Here is an 11,554-nt window from a genome sequence, read left to right as displayed (position 1 = left end):
GTCTAAACAAAAGTTGTAGAGTACGGTCTCACCTACGCGTGGATATAAAGAATGACAAAAATGGAGCTCATATGTGAAAGTTATGAATTTTTGAAGTTCGAGGCACAAATCCTAAGGGATTCCGAAGGAGTACACCCCGCATACTCCGAAACTTGGTCCGGAGTCGGCCACGTCACTCCACCTTCGCATAAGCAGACATGTATGAAGCCTTGAAACCAAATAGATGCCACGTTCCTCTAAACGCCCTACGTACAAGGGTACACCCAACATATTGGAACGCGCAACTTCCTCGCAGGTACGTCAAGCGTACTGAAGACCAGACCCCTCCGATAAATAAGCATGCAAGGCTGTCCGGTTTTAATTGCTACTTTACTACTTCTTTCACTATAAAAATCCTCTCAAAGCCACTCTAAGCCCACCAAAGCTGAAGGAACCTCCCCACCACTTGAAGAAAGCCCGGAGCCGAAGTCCCCGAGAAAAGAAAATTTTCGGTTTGAAACTCTGCCTGCGCAGAACCCGAATTTCAGCAGAAACTCGTGATTTCAAGTAGCGACGTGTTGTCCGAATCACCAATTTATAAAGTGAGTTCATACCCCTACTTTTTCACTATCTTTTCATATTTTAAGGGGGGAATACAAGTAAAACACAAGGAAAACTTGTGTGAATAACAAAACTATTCAAATAGTTTACAATTGTCGTTTTTACTAAAATAAACATATTACTTTACTAGTTCGGTATTTCGTACAAAAACGAACATATAAACTATAATAGGTATAGTTTATGAGTCATATATATGATTTTATCAATACGAAATGGCTTTTCATTATTCTACATGTAACCGTCGATATAGCTTTGTGAGACATACTTCAAGTGCTTATCTAAAGTATCAACCAAGCCCTAAAATTATAACCAGAGTCTCTTGGAGGGTTAGCGTGACACTTGTGTATAGATCTATACGGGACTGACAATCCCACACCTTAACTATTATCTACAGTTAGGCCGGCAGACCTGAGGTGACAATCTACGATGGCTGAAGAACATCGTATTCAGGCTATCTTAGGTCAACAAGCATGGTTATGGCAACTCACAATTTGGTATTGAACAATATGATTGGTGTATGAATAAGTAAACAACTTCACTTAGTTTTATTAGATTATAAAACTACAATACAATATTTTACAGTATAACTGGTGAATCCAGGCACTTACATTTATAGAGTTTTCATACAAGTACAAATACAGAATACTATACCAGTACAGAGAAAACATTCATTTCATGGTTTTATGTGAATTAAAACTACATTACACTATTTCAGAGTACAATAATAATTACACATTTTGGTCTTAGTGTATTAAGAGTACAACACATTTACAACAGAAAATATAGATTTTTATAGGAAAACACACTTGCATTTTCAAGGAACAAATGATAGATTTCAATTACAAACATGCTTATGAAGTCACCAACATAATTGTTGACACTCCTTTAGAAACTATTTGTATTCTCAGGAAATCAATAATTATGTATCCACAAGTATTGAGACGACGGAGCTTCATATAGTCATGTCTTTTAGTTTTTACTATACATTTTGGTGTCAAGTATACATTGATTGGAACACGAAATTAAAACTATACTTTTCCAATGTAATGGTTGTTGTACTTTGATTTCTATTATGAAATTGTTGTGATACTGAACATGAGGTCATCCGCCCCCGAACGTTTCCACCATTTCGGTTTAGGAGTGTGACCAGTTGCTGAAGAATGCCAAGGGTTTTGATGCTATATGGGTCATTGTGGATCGGTTGATCAAGAGTGCCCACTTTTTGGCAATCCAGGAGAGCTCTTTGGCTGAAAAGTTGGTCGATATGTATGTTTGGAAGGTTGTTTCTAGTCATGGGGTTCCAGTATCCATTGTATCAAACCAATATGTTAGGTTCACTTCCCAATTCTGGCAGAAGTTCCATGAAGAATTGGGCACAAGGCTACATTTCAACACTGCTTATCATCCGTAAATCGACGACTAGAGTGAGTAGAGCATCCATACACTTAAGGATATGTTGCGGGGTTGTGTTATAGATTTTGGTGGGAATTGGGATTCCTAGCTACCTCTTGCTAAGTTCTCCTACAACAACAGTTATCACTCCAACATTAGTCCCCCACCTTTTGAACTCCCTTAAGGTAAAAGGTGTCATACCCCAGTTTGTTGGGGGGAGGTTGGTCACAGAGTCATGCGAATGATTGAGGTAGTCCTTCAAACAATGGAGCTTATACAGCAGATTAAGAAAAGACTACAGACAACTCATAGATGGCAGAAGATCTATGTCGACCGGCATCGATCAAAGTTGGAATTTCAAGTTAGTGATATGGTACTACTGAAGGTTTCACCCTGGAAAGGGGTGATACACTTTAGAAAAATAGGGAAATTGGGCCCCGGTATATTGGACCACTCCATGTGATCTCCAGGGTAAGCAGGGTGGCCTACTGGTTGGATGTATCGAGTGAGCTCAGCCAAATCCACAACACATTCCATGTTTCATAGTTGCGGAAATGTGTGTTTGACGATGAGGCAGTGGTCCTCTTGGATGATATTCAGGTCAAAGAGCGTCTAAATTATGTTGAGAGGCCGGTAGCGATAATGCAAAAGAAGATGAATATTTTGCGCAACAAGGAAATACCCTGTCTTGAAGTGTTCGCCGTTTGCGATAGCCGACTTCGAGGACGAAGTGTAGTGTAAGTGGGGGAGAATTGTAACATCCTGATATTGAGGTATTTTCAATGTTAACCCTATTTATGAATAAATATTTCGTTTTAGTCCCTGGATACATAAAACAGTACAAAATGGCCCATAGTGGCATTTTGGTAATTTTGGGCATTGGAGTAGTACGTTGGGTGTACGCTGCGTACACTGAGCGTACTAGGACGGTCCCTAATACGTTGGGTATAAACTGCGTTAGTAGGGCATATGTGGAGGAAGTTCAAACCATAATTTTTAGGGTTTGGACCATATATAAACACCATTATAGCCCCATTTATCATTCTCTCATTAGCCCACATCTAAGATTTTGACCCTCTAGCAAACCCTTAGTGAGAATGAGTGTTTTGAGCATATTTGTGTGCCTTTTTGGTGTTCTTGATGAAGAAGTTCGTGCAAGAACCTTCAACCTTGGAATCAACTTAAATCTGGGAGTCCACACTTGCTAACAACCTCTTGGAGGTAAAAAGTTCATAACTTGATCACTCTATGCAATAGATCTAGCCATTTCTTCTTTTTGGGAACTTTTTTGTCCCAATAATTCATTCTTTTAGACGTTATAGGGGTTCTTAAGTTACAAAAATGTGGAATTGATGTTTAGTTTTACTTCATGCATGCTATAGAATGTCTTAATGCATTAAGATGTTGAGATTTTTTGTTTTAAGCACTTAATGGACATGCAAAGTCATAACGTTGGAAACTTAACAACCTATGATGGAATTTTAGCCTTGGATCTGCAATTAGACGTGTTAAGTTAAAGAAATAAGTGATTAATAGGTTAATAGGGTGAAGTATTGCGTACGATGGGCATACCGAAGGGCACGCTGCGCATACGCAGATCTGGCCCCCGATGCCTCGGACATCCAGTACGCCCCGCGTACCTCTAGAGTACGTCCCACGTAAAAAGCCTGAGTCAACTTTGCTGAGTTGACTCGACTAAGTAGAATCGGTTGTGTTGACTCGGTTGACTTATTGACTTTGACCAACTTTAACCAAGGGTACTTGTGGGGAAATGTTATTAATTTAGAATGAAATTTTTTTGACGTTTAGATTTTGGGTTGAGCCAGTATTTAGGAGTAATATATTGATCAGATATTCGTCGGACTGTGAGGTGAGTTTTCCTCACTGTACTTATGGGTCAAATGCACCAAAGTCAACCCATTGGATTGATATCTAGGTTATTGTATGTTGTTATCCTGTTGTGATCCTTTAGATGATGAGTTTTGGAGCGTAACCACAAATCCTATGTGTTAATGCTTTGGATCTAGGTGTTCACTAGTTTAACATGCAAACTTGAATACAAAAGAGAAACTCTAATACACATCTATATAATCGAAATTAACCTAAATATAGGGTTTAGATACATACCTAAATTGTTATTTTGTAATAATAGTTAATCATTGTTGATTCTTGACTCTTGAAAGCAAGTGCCTCAAATATGGCACGTTTAATGGCTTACAAACACACTTTGCAAGAGGATGAGAGGAGAGAGGAGGGATTTCTCATAGAAAATAGGCACTTCTAGGGTTAGAAGCAAGTGGCTGAAAATCCCAAGAGTTAAAACCCTTTTATACTTCAGGTAGCTTAGTCCCAAAGCTACGATTTTCAGATATAAACCCTAATTTCATGCTTACGGCCTAAGCAGCACATGGACTCCTCTTCTAGAAGCCTTGGATGAAAACTTATAGGGCCTCCCTATAATTTTTGTCCACTCCTATCTATGGAGTCTAAGATTCATATTTCATAACTATCAAATAAATGCAAAACAGCCCCTATACTTTAATTAATTCCTTCAATCCCAAAATTAATTCCAAATTAAATTCTGATTAAATATTAATTAAACAACATGATTTCCATATAATATATTATTTTATAAACATATTAATAAATCATTTATATCAATTTATTATTTCAAATAATAAATTCAACTTCTCTCCAAAAATCATCTTGTCAATTTACAAGAGTGAAGGCAACCAAAAAGGACTATGTTGCTATCTAGGGATGAGAATTTGGCCCGGAAAGCCGAACCGAACCGAAAGACGAACTGAACCGAACCGAATTAGGACCGAATAAGCAATTCGATTCGGTTTTTGGGTATCTATATTTGACTTATTCGGGTTTCCGGTTATTCGGTTCGGGTTACCCGAATAAGGGCTTATTCGGGCCAAATGGACCGAACCGAATTAGAAAAGTCACATATCGAACAAATTTGTCAATATCGAACAAAATTTGTCTGCAAATATAGTAAAGGATTTGGTTTGCACCCAAGATTGGGTAAGGAAATCAAGAAAGCCAATTGTGGACAACATTGATGAAATTTTTAAAGACGATGAGGTCGTGAAATATTTAGAAGAGGTGATAAACAATAGAGATGGAAAGGGAAAGCAACCAATTAATAATCCCGAATAGTTAATTCATGTTTGAAAAATGTTATTTTGGATATGGTTAAAAACTTAAGATTCATATTCTAATTTGGGTGCGGAATGTTTAATGTTTAACTTATATACTTATATATAGATTTTTGGATGTTTTGGGTGTTTAATGTTTAGTGTTTAATATGTTGCTTCATAACTATATCTTAAGATTTTGGTGTTTGTATTTTACATTTTAATCAAGAATAGTTAATCCATGTTAATAGTGTTTATATTCTTAGTTTACAAATTCTAACTCTTTTTGCATCTTTGGAACAATTATATATACTTTGTATTATTTTTAATTCAAAAATTTGTTTCTTGGTTTATTCGGGTTATACAATAATAATAGGTCATTGTACATGAAATCATAAATACAAAAGTCATACAAAATACAATAGTTATAATCACATTGTAAATGTTATTTGGGTTATTTGGTTTATTCGGGTTATACAATAATAATAGGTCATTGTACATGTTATTTGGGTTATTCGGGCCGGAACCGAACTGAACCGAATAAAACCCGAATCGAACCGAACCCGTATTGCTTATTTGGTTTGGTTTTCGGTTCATACAAATAACCTTATTCGGTTCTCGGGTTATTCGGGTTCGGTTCGGTTCAGTTCGGTTCTGGCTCGAATAACATCCCTATTGCTATCAATTCAAGTATATATATACCAATTATAGTTATGGCCTTAGACACCTAATCCAATAGTCTCCCACTTGGACAAGTCTAATAACTATAATTGCAAGTACAACTTAAAAAATTGACCAACATATTGTAGCTTTCAAAAGCCGTTGTCGAACTCTGACCTAGTCAGTTGCGTGCCCTAAGATAAGGGATCATATACTCCTCTGTTCTGCAAGATATCATATGGACAACTGACATGGAATAGAATCATTCTCATTGTCCAATAGTTTGTTTCCCGATTTTTTGATTTGTAATGACAGGGATCTTAATTGAGCTTTACCCGAATTTCCATGATATCAACTAACCATGCTCAAAAGAAAAGCCACGTCAAGGCGAGTACATATCATAGCATACATGTTCGAGCCAACAACAGAAGCATATGGAACTTGAATCATTTCCACTATTTTGGCATCCGTACTCGGACTCTGAGTCTTACTCAGTTTGGTATTGCTCTGGATAGGCAACTCTCCTTTCTTGCAATTCTCCATTCTAAAATGATTTAGCACCTTATCCAAGTAAGTACTTTGACTAAATCCAATAAGTCTTCTACTCCTATTCCTCAAAATCCTTATTCCCAAAATATAGAAAGCCTCTCCCAGATCCTTCATAGCGAAACATTTTCCAAGCCAGGAATTAACCTCCTGCATAGTTGGAACGTCGTTTCCTATGAGTATTATGTCATCAACATACATTACTATAAAGCTGACTATACTCCCACTAGTTTTGACATGTACACATAACTCATCCTCACTCCTAGAGAAACAAAACTCTTTGACTTTTTGATTTAAGCAATTATCCCATCTGCGAGAGGCTTGCATCAATCTGTAGCTTCATTTATCAAGCTTACACACTCTATTGGGGTACTTAACATCTGTAAAACCCTCTGGCTGATTCGTGTAAACATTCTCAGCGAACTTTCCATTAAAGAAAGCGGTTATGACATCCATCCGCCAGATTTCATAATCATGAAACGCAGCTATGGCTAACATAACCCGAATAGATTTAATCTTAGCTACTGTCAAGAAGGTCTCATAATAGTCAACCCTGGGGTTTTAATAAATACTTTCGCAACCAGCCGTGCCTTGAACGTGTGTACCTTTCCGTCCACGTTGGTCATCTTCTTGAAGATCCATTTGCACCCAACTATCTTACGACATGGCACGTTATCAACCAAATTTAAAACTTGGTTATCATACATGGACTGAATCTCGCTATCCATTGCCTCATTCCATTTAGTAGACTCAGGTCCTGCCATGGCTTCCTTCAAATTACAAAGCTCATTCAAATTCACCAATATACTATCACTGACAAATGTATCACCATCTGAAGTAATATGGAATCCATAAAACTTCGGCGCTGTTATAACTCAAGTGAAATGCCTAAGAGGTAACGACTCCTCAATTGGTTCAACACGAATTTCTTCCTAGGGTTGAGCACTAGTGTTAGAGGTTCCTTCATCGCTTGACTCTTGAATTTCTTCAAGATCATTTATACTTCCACTGCTCTCTTTGCATACAAGCTCTCTCGTACAAAAGACTTATCTTCGTGCTATGAAGACCACATTCTCACTAGGTCTGTAGAACAAGTATCAAAAGGACTTTTGTGGGTAACCGATGAAAATACGTCGCTCACTTCTAGCTTCAAGCTTGTCATGAGTCTCTCACCTAACGAAAGCTTCACAACACTAAACCTTGATATGTGCCGCCTAGGTAACTTTCCCTATCCACATCTCATGAGGTGTTTTGGAACCTTGTTTGTCGGGACTAGATTAAGAATATGGGCGGCAGTCTTCGAGGAATACCCCCAGAATCATATCAAAAGTGAAGCTCGACTCATCATGGAACGATACATGTCCAACAAGGTTTGATAACGCCTCTCAGCCACACCATTTAGTTGTGGTGTCCTAGGAGGTGTTAATTGTGAAACAATTCCACATTCCTTGAGGTAGCCTTGGAACTTGATTCTATGATATTCACCACCCCTATCGGATCTGAGCATCTTGATCTTCTTGCCCAATTGATTTTCGACTTCATGTTTAAACTCTTTGAACTTTTCAAAAGTTTCTGACTTATGCTTGATTTAGTAGATATATCCATATCTGTTATAATCATCGGTAAAAGTCTCATAAAATCAATTTGCATCCCTTGTGGTGGATCCGAAGGGCCCATGCACATCAGTGTGTATGAGATCCAACAATCCCTCACCTCTTTCACATGAACCTATGATAGGTGACTTAGTCAAGGACCCAAGAATTAGAATGCGATGAGGTTTTAGAATGAATAGTGTAAATACCTGTCGAGGTTGGCTTGATCTTACCATCCTTTATATCTTGTAAGTACTTGGGACAGCTTCTCTTCTAATGCCCCTTGTCATGGTAGTAGAAGCAGGTAGCTTCTTTAGGATCAGAGGCAGATGGAGCTTCAGAACTAGACTTGCCTTTAGGGCCATTGCTAGACGACCCGACTTGGGACTTTCCCTTCCAATTCTGTTTTGAGGAAGCTTTCCTCTTTTACCCTTCCTTTGTCCATTGGCTAAGATGGGAGCAGCAGCAGCAGGAGGAGTGGAGGCAACACTTTTTCCCTTTATTCCACTCTCAGTGGTTCTCAGCAAGCTTTGAAGCTGAATCATGGTGACTTCCTCCTTGTTCAGATGATAATTCATGATGAACTGATCATAAAAAGAAGGTAATAAGTGAAAGACTATATCAATAACCAATTCCTCAACAAAGTTCACATTAAGCTTCAAGAGACGATCCACATAGCGTTGCATGCGTTGTAGGTCGGTCGTGACGGACTCTCCGTCCTTCATCATGGTGGTTATGAATGACTTCACTATCTCATACCTGTCTTAACGTGCTCTTTGATGGTACTTCTGCATCATGTCCTTACACATCTCAAAAGGCCAATAGTCTTCATAAAACCGATTTAGCTTAGGATTCATAGTTGCCACCATGATACACGACACTTTGGTCGCGTCTTTACAGTGGGCCCTATACTCAGCTATTTCTTCAGGAGTAAATTTTGATTCGTCTATCTCGTTCAACTCTTTGTTGAGGACATATTCCTTGTCATTAAATCGCAAGGCCATCCAAATGTTGTGCATCCAATCATTAAAGTTGGAGCCATCGACTGTGACCTTGGCACAAATGCTTAAGAGTGAGAAGGTGTTCGCAGGGTTGTTGTTGGAGGAACCGGAAGCATTGTTGGAAGTTGTCATCTACAAAAGAAAAAAGACAAGTTTTGATTAGATAGGGAAATCGTTAATATAACACCCAAATGAAATATTAAGGCTAGGACCCAACACAATAACTCACAATTCAGAAAATGGATGTTGTAATCCAATTGTAAATTATTTGAAGGTAGGTAAATGACAATTTACCAATTTCACCATGAAAAACTAAATTTTAAATGAATTAGGTTTTAAATGAAATTCCTAGATCTTTTGAGATTCATTGAACTGTTCAATGTCATGTTTAATCTCGATTATGTCATTTCCATTTGTGACTAGGATACCGAGGTTCACAATCAAGGTGTGAATAACCATGCAAATTAGCTTCATAGTCTCGACGTCATTTATCACCTAGTCAATGTTCCGGTTAACCACACACGCTCCATTGATCAATGATAATTTATGAGCTACCCATTGACACCCTTTATTAGTCCATATTAGTGTGCCAGTTAACCACATATGCTCCATTAATGACTTTTATAAAATGCATTGTGCAATTTCATGGATTCTCATCAAATTCACATTTTCCTAAAGTTACTAAGACTAGGAATTTTATGAAAAACATTTAGTAACTTTACTTATTTCATTATACTTATTAATGACAGTTTAATATCCTATCAAACTCATTCGGCTAACAGCCCCCCACTAGTCAAGAGAACGGTGGGTAAGAATACATACCCAATGGCGGTCATTTTTGTTGGAATAGTGTCTAAGGCTTCAACTATATTAAGCAAGTATTTGACCCGGTTGTGCATGGTCCTTTTGGGTTGCCTTCACCATAGCAACTTGATAGGATGATTTATTAAGAGAGAATAAATATTATTAATATATTATGAGAATAATATAAAGAATAATAATATTGTTATTTGATTAATATAAGTCATAGAATTAATTGGAATTAATTTGGTGACTTAAAGAGATTAATTAAATAAGAGGGTATAAACTGTCAATTGTTTGATAGTTAAACTTTAGACTGTAAATCCATATAGATATGTATTGGACGGATTCTAGAAGCTTGGGATAGCTTCAAATCGTCCAAGGGGTTATCTAAGGAATGGATTTGGATAGCTTTAAGAGAAGATTATCCAATTAGGGTTTAGGTTGTAACCCTTAAGGAGTCTACAAGTATAAATAGACCCTATGGCAAAGGGAAATCGACACTTCACCTAAAGTAAAGAAGCCCTGGCCGAATTCCTCCCCTCTCCTCTCTCCCAAATCATCCTCCTTGCTATTTGGTGTTTGTAAGCCATTAGAGGAGTGGCAATTGTGACTCTAGAGCTCCAAGACAACAAGATCAAACAAGAGATTCAAAGGTATGATTCTAGATCTGATTTAGTATTGTTCTTATTCCTAATTAGTCATTAGAAGTCTTGGATTCAAAGCATGTTTAATTAGAAAGCCTAGATCCAAGCATTAGGGTTTTGCATGCGCACATAGGAAAGTTCTTATGGCTAAAACCCATCAATTTTATAGGCCGCTTCCTTAAACTCCCCTTATAGACCAACTTCGTGAATGAGGCATACTAGCGGTTCGACTGGCTTGTCTTATACATATATAACATTAGACTTTTAATTTTACATAGTATAAGGGTGTATTTTAAACTTTTAAATACTAGGGTTCTAAAATTTAAGATTTCAAAATTAAACTATTTAATTAAATTTGAAATTATGAAACCAAAGGGTGTATTTAAGGCTTTTCAAAAATACTAAGTTAATTCTTTAATAACTAAATTAACATTTAATTTTATCTTTATCTAAAGATTTAGTCCAATAATGAATTCATGATAAGGATACAAGATTACAAATTAAAATTTTCCAATTTTTAACCATAAAAACGAATTTAAGGTAAATATTTTAATCAATCATGAAAGATATGTCAAAGCCGAAAATCTGGGATCTGATAGCCCAACTCATCGAGTTTGAGCAATGTACTCGTCGAGTTGGAACCAATTCGTCGAGTTCGATGAACAGAATGACGATTTTTCTCCCTTATCCTTTGAACAATTCATAATTGCATCATATACAACTGAAAAACATCCTAGGCTCTGATACCAATGATTGGTTTTAATCCTAACTACAAATCTTATGTGTTCATGCAACCCTAATGCTTTGGATCTAAGCTTTCACTAGTTGAACATGCAAACTTGAATACAAATGAAAACCCTAATTTTCATCTATATAATCGAAATTAACCTAAATATAGGGTTTACATACATACCTCAATTGTTATTTAGTAATAACAAAAAATCCTTGTTGATTCTTGACTCTTTAAAGCAAGTGCCTCAAATGTGACACCTCTAATGGCTTACAAACATTCTTTGCAAGAGGATGAGAGGAAAGAGGAGGGATTGATCTTAGAAAACCGGCCCTTCTAGGGTTACAAAAAAGTGGCTGAAAATCCCAAGGCTTAAAACCCTTTATCCTTCTGGTGCCTTAGTCCCAAAGCTAGGGTTTTCAAGTGTAAACCCTAATTT

This window comes from Lactuca serriola, chromosome 4, assembly GCF_051521515.1.
Source record: "Lactuca serriola cultivar US96UC23 chromosome 4, Lser_US96UC23_V15, whole genome shotgun sequence".
NCBI classification, from domain to species: domain Eukaryota; kingdom Viridiplantae; phylum Streptophyta; class Magnoliopsida; order Asterales; family Asteraceae; genus Lactuca; species Lactuca serriola.
Note: the sequence above shows the minus strand (reverse complement) of the source record.